The sequence below is a fragment of the Sinohyriopsis cumingii genome, chromosome 2 (assembly GCF_028554795.1).
Source record: "Sinohyriopsis cumingii isolate HCF-2022 chromosome 2, ASM2855479v2, whole genome shotgun sequence".
Taxonomy (NCBI): Eukaryota; Metazoa; Mollusca; class Bivalvia; order Unionida; family Unionidae; genus Sinohyriopsis; species Sinohyriopsis cumingii.
The window spans coordinates 136,316,617-136,325,261 of record NC_142962.1 but is presented as its reverse complement, the minus strand read 5'-3'; positions in this window follow the sequence as shown (position 1 = coordinate 136,325,261).

Genomic DNA, 8,645 nt, shown 5'->3' with positions numbered 1-8,645 from the left:
AAACAAATTATTATATATACAAGTACAGAGTTTAGCCTTTATTCAGCGTCTACTCGGTCCTTCTTGGCTTGTCTCTTGTATTCATTAAATGGGGCATCTCGTGTCTCTGTCCAGCAATAGCCTGCAGCACTGATGGGTGCAATGTCCTGGTGAAATTGCTCGACGTGCTCGTGGCACATTGCTCCACAGTTCGGTGGACAAAAATATCTAGATGAGTGCAAAAAATGTATCTTTTGTGACATTTTGCAACCAAGTATTTTGTATGCCTTGAGGTTCCACCAACTCCATGCAGTTGTCTGGCTTGTTGTTTCCGAGAAAATGTGTTGCCACTAACTGGAAGGCTTTCCATGCCGTCTTTTCCCTGCCACGCAACGCACGGTCAAATGCATCATCTCGGAGAAGTACACGAATCTGAGGATCAACAAAGACAACTTCCTTTGTCTTATCTTCACTTAACCTTGGACATTTTCCACTGAGGTACTTGAAAGCTGCATGTGTTTTGTCCATGGCATTGACAAAGTTCTTCATCAGACGCAGCTGGATGTGCAAGGGTAGTAACAAAATCTTCCTTGCTACAACAAGTGGTGGATGCTGAACATTTTTGTGACATTGATAGTTCAGGACTATAAGTTTCATCCTCTTCCTCTTCCTCGTCTTACTCAAGTGAGAATGATTCTGGTGCACCATGAACCAACAGTCCTTCTCCATGGGGTACTGGGCGTATAGCTGATGGAATGTTTGGATAATGCACAGTCCACTTTTTCTTCTTTGACAAACTTTTCCCAAGTGGGAGTACCATGCAGAGGTAACAATTGCTGATATGATCTGTTAGCTTTCTCCAAATCATTGACACTGGAATAGGCATAGATTTCCATTTCCTGTTCAACCACTGAAGTGTTGCACAAGTGTTACAGCATATGTGTGGGGCCCACCTCTTGTCCTGATCTCCAATTTTGCAGCCAAAATAAGGATGATATGCTTTCCTAACCATAGTTGTTATACTGTGTTTTTGTGATGCAAAAGTCACTGCACCATAAACATAGCAGAAGTTATCTGCATTGTTCACACAAGTACGAGGCATCTCTGCTCATATTTGCTAAACAGAAATGTGTCCCTTTGCAAAATCAAACACTGACAAATAAGAGAGCACGACACTGCATGACACAGGGCAATTTTTTGTCCGCAGAGTGATGTAAGCTTAGTTATGATTGTATCATATATGACTTCTAGGAATAAAATGATGCAGTTCATATCATGTATGACGCAATGCCAGCTTCAGATTGTATCATTTATTGTTTTGCCTAAAAAGTAAGTACTGTCCAAACCCAGTCATAGATTTATTCATAGATCCAGTCAAAGATGTGTTTTAGTCATTTATGATATAAATTTAGATCCCTTCCCTTTGTAACTCATTTATTCTCCGTCATTCCGAAGTCAAGGGTCCGATATACTGACCCAGTATTGTATCTTTAAAACTAGAGCCAGTCAACAATTTAAGCATCATTTTCGTTCTCAGTGACCCAGAATTAGAAAAGTTTGACTACATTTATTTCGGAAGCATTTTGTCTGTTGACCAGTGATATTTGATTATCATATTTTCTTACTTTATTTTTCCGGCATGCTGCAATTACTAATGTTGTTGTAATACGACTTTGTTATATATATGTTGACTAGTATAGTCGCACATATTCATTCATTTTAAATATGTGTGAATACGTGTGCTAGGATACCTGGGTAGGTGTATGATTTGTTTATAAACATAATCGGTTACAAAAGTTTGGTGACGACATGGCAGATGTGTCATTTATAAACAAAGGTGTTCGCCTCATTAAATAAAAATTGTTTATTATTATTATTATTATTATTATTATTATTATTATCATTATTATTATTATTATTATTATTATTATTATTATTATTATAAGCATTAGCATTAGCATTAATAAAATCCTGTAAGGCTAACACTTCATCACTGTTTTCAGCAAAACATTAAATTCCTTGTATTTCATCATTTCTGGTTATTTATTTTTTCCATTCAGTCTTGCAGGTGGTTTGGATTATCTAGGATATCTAACAGGTTTTTTCAACATATGATCCCTTGGGATCGGTATTAAAGTTAGTCTCTCTCTCTCTCTCTCTCTCTCTCTCTCTCTCTCTCTCTCTCTCTGCAGTGGGGGATAATGGGGGAGAGGAGGACCATTCCTTTTTTATGATTTGTGAATACATGATTTATTGACCAATAAATTTTTTTGGGGGTGGGGTGCAAGGCCTGGGCCTGACGTCCCGCTTGCCAAAGGAAAGTGAAGCGTCTCTCATAGCCTCTCCTTCCCAGGTGTAGTGATCGCCGCAGGACCACTGTCTCGCTCTGCGGGGCAGGAGGTTACTTGCATATGGCCTCTCCTACACTACTGTGTCCACAGCAGCACCTTCATGCTGGGGCCGCCTGTTTTAACAGAGCCTGCTGTGTGGCGCGACCTAGTGCCCGGCGGTATAACTGGGTGGGCAGACTGGGCTCGTTAGCCTTGGCAGTCAACCAGTCTAACAGAAGGGAAACTCTGACTCCAAACCCGGGCAGAGGAAGCTCGTTAGCCTTGTCAGGCAGTTCATCTAGGAGAAGGAAACTCTGATTCAAAACCCACCAAGTCCCATCGATTGGATTATGGTTCCACTACCTTGTGGATATCTTCGGGAGAAGGAAAGGCTATGGTAGTAAACCCAGACAGAAAATCCGGAGTGGAGCCCCTAAGGCGGCTGTGGGTCGACTACGACTTCCTTCCGGCAGCTCCTGCATCCAAACTGGTGCCAAATGTCATGCTCAGTATTCCTTTGGACCCCACCAGCAAGGATAAGAGGGGGATCCTGACGTCTGGGCAGCCCAGGATCTCCATCCTCCACGCCCAGGCTTGCACCCTGGAGAGGACACTCCAGTCTCGCTACTGAGTGAGGAAACGACACGGAAGCTGACAGTTTACGGGTTATAAGTCCCACCCAATTGGCGTGGGGAAGGGGCGCCACGGGTCAGCTTTGACGGTGGGAGGGATCATCGTGTCCCACTGGCCAACTATCGCCCGCCTCAAGCCGGGCAGCACCGGTCAATAAGGTGTTGACCCGCCATCGTCTGCCTGCTCCAGTGGGTGTCTGGAGCTCAGTGTGTTGTTCAGCATGACAAGCAGACGGTAATTCCACACCAGACAAAAGAAACAAGAAACCAATAAAGAAGACTCCAGCTCTTCGATTTGCAAGCTGAAATGTGCGCACCATGTGTACAGGCATCTCCGACGACCTCAGAGAAGTGGACGACACCAGAAAGACGGCCATCATGGATAGAGAATTCACCAGACTAAATATCAGCATAGCTGCCCTCCAGGAAACCAGGCTCGCCTCTACTGGCTCCATCAGAGAGGAAAACTATACCTCCTTCTGGAAGGGTCGAGAACCTGAGGAGCCCCGCCAGCACGGAGTGGGCTTCGCCATCAAAAACAATGTCCTGGCCTCGGTTGAACCTCCCACAGGGGGCACTGAGCGTCTCTTGTCCATCCGCCTCACCACTGCTTCAGGTCCTGTCAACATCATCAGTGTCTACGCCCCCAACCCTCACGTCGTCAGAAGACGCAAAGGATCAGTTCTATGGGCAGCTGGACGAACAGATCAAAGGATGCCCCAAAAACGAACCACTATTCCTCCTCGGCGACTTTAATGCCAGAGTAGGTGCGGACCATGAGTCATGGCCTACCTGCCTCGGATATCATGGCACTGGAAAGACCAACGAAAACGGTCAGAGACTGCTGAAGCTATGCAGCTACCATGGCCTGTGCGTCACAAACACCGTCTTTAAGTGTAAGCCACAACACAAAGTGTCATGGAAACACCCCAGATCTCATCATTGGCACCAACTCGACTTGGTCATCACCAGGCGCTCTGCCCTTAACAGCGTCCTCTCCACCAGAACCTACCACAGTGCAGACTGCGACTCCGACCATGCCCTCGTGAGCAGCAGAGTACGACTACAGCCACACACACTACACAGCTCAAAATCAAAAGGACGTCCTCGCATAAACACCGCGCAAATGTCAGTCCCCACCAAGGTGGAGGAGTATGTGTCTGCCCTGGACAAGGCTTTCCAGGACCTGCCTGAGCACGACGCTACAGCCAAGTGGAACGCCATGAAGGGTGTCATCTACAGTACAGCTATGTCAACGTTTGGCAAGAAGGAACGACCCAGCCAGGACTGGTTCAACGCACACCTATCAAGGATGGAACCACAAATCGAGGAGAAACGAAAAGCCTTCATAGCTTACAAAAAAAATGCCCTAATGAACAGACGCTTGCTGGTCTCAGAAGTGCACGAAGTAACACCCAACGCATCGATAGGCAGTGTGCGAACGAGTATTGGCAACAACTGTGTGAAGGGATCCAGCGTAGTGCCGAGTCCGGACACATCCAAGCTATGTACAGTGGCATCAAGAAGGTTCTAGGCTCTCCAGTGAAAGGGGTCGCTCCCCTGAAATCTCTGATGGGAGAGAAGATCACAGACCGTGGGCAACAGATGGCCAGATGGGTGGAGCACTACTCAGAACTATACTCCCGAGAAACGTCAGTCACCGATGCAGCCCTCAGCAGCATAAAGAATCTGCCCACCATGGAAGAGCTCGACAAAGTGCCAACATTAGAGGAGCTCAGCAAAGCAATCGACTCCCTTCCCAACGACAAAGCACCAGGTAGTGACAGCATCCCGCCCGAAGCTATCAAACGTGGAAAACCAACATTGATTAAACCACTGTATGAGCTACTTTGCCTCTGCTGGGATGAAGGAGTAGTCCCCCAAGACATGCGCGATGCCACAATTGTGACCCTTTACAAAAACAAGGGCGATCGCAGTGACTGTAATAATTACAGAGGGATCTCGCTCTTGAGTATCGTTGGTAAAGTGTACGCCCGCATCATACTCAACAGGATGCAGTTGCTGGCGGACCGTGTGTACCCGGAATCCCAGTGCGGCTTCAGAGCAGGCAGGTCGACGACAGACATGATCTTCTCCCTACGACAACTCCAAGAGAAGAGCAGAGAGCAAGGTCAACCACTCTACATGATGTTCATCGACCTCACCAAGGCCTTTGACTTGGTCAGCAGGAAGGGCCTTTTTGAACGTCTGAGTAAGATCGGTTGCCCCCCAAAACTCCTTAGCATGATAATCTCTTTCCATGCAGATATGAAGGGAACAGTCCTGTATGATGGATCCTCCTCAACCTCCTTCCCAATTAAAAACGGTGTGAAGCAGGGCTGCGTGCTGGCACCAACACTTTTTGGGATATTCTTCTCCCTGCTCCTGTCCTACGCCTTCGACACGTCCACGGATGGCATATATCTACACACCAGGTCCGACGGGAGGCTGTTCAACCTGGCACGACTGCGCTCAAAGACCAAAGTGAGAGCTGTGCTCATCAGGGAGATGCTTTTTGCAGATGACGCAGCTCTTGTGACCCACATCAAGGAAGCCCTCCAGAGACTGGGAGACCGTTTTGCTGATGCCTGCATGCAGTTTGGTCTCACCATCAGCTTGGAAAAAACAAATGTCAGCGTGCAAGATACCACCATTGCCCCTTCCATCACAATCAACGGTGTCACCCTGGAAGCAGTCAACAACTTTACTTACCTGGGGTCAACCATCAGCAACACTCTCTCGATTGATATGGAGCTGGACAGAAGGCTTGGAAAGGCAAACACCATCATGGCTCGATTAACGAAGAGGGTGTGGGAAAACGACGCGCTGACAGAGCACACCAAGGTCCGAGTCTACCAGGCCTGCGTTCTCAGCACCCTTCTATATGGAAGTGAGACCTGGAGTACCAACATGAGGCAAAAACACCGGCTCAACTCCTTCCATATACGGTGCCTAAAACGCATCCTGAAAATCAGCTGGCAAGACCGTGTTCCACACAGCGAGATCCTGCAGCGTGCAAGTACCCCCAGCATGTACTCCCTGCTGAGCAAACGCCGCCTTCGATGGCTGAGACACGTCCGACGCATGGAGGATGGAAGGCTGCCAAAGGACATAGTATATGGACAACTGGCCACTGGCATGAGAAGAGTCGGCCGCCCCTCACTCTGTTTCAAGGATGTATGCAAGAGGGACATGAAGGCATGCAACTTTTCACCCTATGGCTGGGAAGAGCTGGCCGAAGACCGAGGCACCTGGAGACTGAAGGTAAACAATGGCATATCAGTCGCTGATGCGAGGAGAGGCCAGTTGGCGGCAGAGAAACGTAAGAGAAAGAAGAACGCGGCAGCAACCAAAGTAACGCAGACTTCCCAGTATGTCTGCACCAACTGCAATAGGGACTGTCACTCACGTATAGGCCTGTACAGCCACAGCAGACGATGCCAACAGAGACAGACAACACCCCAAGGGCGCTATTCGCATGGTCTTTCGAGACTGAGTAGCCAATGATAATGATAAATTACCGTATTGCTGAATAATTTTGCCGACCTAAATTAAGAGATTCATTTTAAAAATTGTACTTTAAGTTTTTGAATCTTACATTTTAGCGATTGGGGATAAGCAGATAACGGAAATTTAATACTCTCTCTCTCTCTCTCTCTCTCTCGTGCTACACCGACATTTCAGACGAGAGGATATACTTACTTGGTTAGCATTCAAAATAGAAAAACATAAAATAACAAAGGTCTATTGCATTTTATTACACGACAGTATGTAACATTTGAAAAAGAAAATAAATATTTGTGCATTTAAAATCATACAGTATCATTTTTTTCAATAATGCTGCTAAATGCCAAACTATAGTGATCAGAATAGAGAAACGTTAATTGCTTCTAAACTCCTAAGTATTCCAGGAGTAACCTACGTGTATTCTTAGAGGAAACGCCATCGAACTCACAGCAAACGGTTGAGGACTGTTTCGTGAACTCATTGCAAACCGTGAAATACTGTTTCCTTAATGATTTTTTTCCGTCATCGGGTCATGAAGTCATGAAAATATTGGACATAGTTTATTCTACTTGTAGTTTTGACGGGATTTCTTTTCACTATCAAACACCTCTAAATCGTGATAACTTTCCTTTATAACGAAAATAAGCAGCTATACAGTTCTTTATTTATTTATTTAAGTTTTTTAAAGTTTTTATTAAATTACGGTCATCAAATCCACCAAAGTTCATTAATAACATAAGGTAAACCACTAAAGCGAAATAAACAATAATAGGCGTGTTTTAAAAATTGTGGTCAGAAAATGGCCTCACCTTAAACTTGTTCTTTATGTGTATTGGTGATAAAAACTGATTAAATTTTAAATATTTTTTCTGAACAAAAATATTTCGCTGAAGAGTATTTCAAAAGAGAATCCTCGGAGAATGGTGTTACTAACGATACGCTCCCAGAAATATTGAAACTCCACAACCTCCTATCAAAAACTTCAACATAAATATTTAACAGTCTTGACAACATGGGCTCCAGTGGCGTCACATGGGTTGGTATCACCCAGTGCGGTGACTCATGGTATCACCCACATGGACCTCCTCCTGCACAAAAATTCAATTTATTTTTTATAGACAACCATTTATTCGATCGTAAAAGTCAGATAAACTTCCATGGAAGGTCTTTGCCTAAAATATCAACAGTGACCATTGAGTAAGAAATATTTTTTAACAAAATCGGAAGGAAACGAACACCAAGACAAGAATTTTAGACTTTTTTAAAAAAAAAACAAGACACATTTATGGAAAATCAATAAAAACTATGTAGAACTAGCTCAGAATAGAGGGTTATGTGTCATAATCATTATACCTCTGCTTGCTTTGTTATCAATGCCCATAGAAATTTTGACGTGTATCCTAATCATCGTTAAAAACTGAAAATACTTTAAAATTGATCATCCTTATCCAGTATTTTAATAAAGTGTTTTTATCTTCAAGAACACTATAGGCACAATACACAGTTACACACGTTTTATTGTATAGTTAGACATGCAGTTTCCTCATGACGTCAGAAACTACAAGTGTATTATTAATTTAGCTCATTGAAATGAGTACGTAGAGAGTTGATCGTGGTGGACTGATATTTACCTAATGATCAAATTATAAATAGGATGTGAGTTATTCTTTCTTTCCATGTCAGTATTGTTTAGATATGGGTTAATCTTGACCGCTGCTAATGGAAGACCTATTGTTTTCAATAGTATAGTTTAATGGACAAAGCGTGTAGGAATAGTCGTGCGATGTCAAGCTTTCACCAGCTCACGCTCGCACGGATTTCTTGCCTTTCCTCAAGCGTAAAAACACCTGTGAAGATTCTAAATTGGAGAAACATGTGAAGAAATTGAGGAACAGCTTGCTAGGTTGACTTTTTGTCTTTGAGTCGTTTCTCCGACACAGCTTTGTTATGTTAATTTTCTGTGTTTAAGTTGTTTCCATATCATACTCCTTTTATAAGAGATAATTACCTGACATGATCAGCAAAAAGAAAGATAACATGTTATACTTTCAGGCCTCATTGAACATTACACTGTCACCTTAAGTTTCTCTAAGAGGTTATTTTCCATTTTAAAAATGTATATATGTTCATATATAATACTTAGGAAGTTTACATACATGTCGAAATCAAAATTTGTAAACAAAACTCACAGACTTAA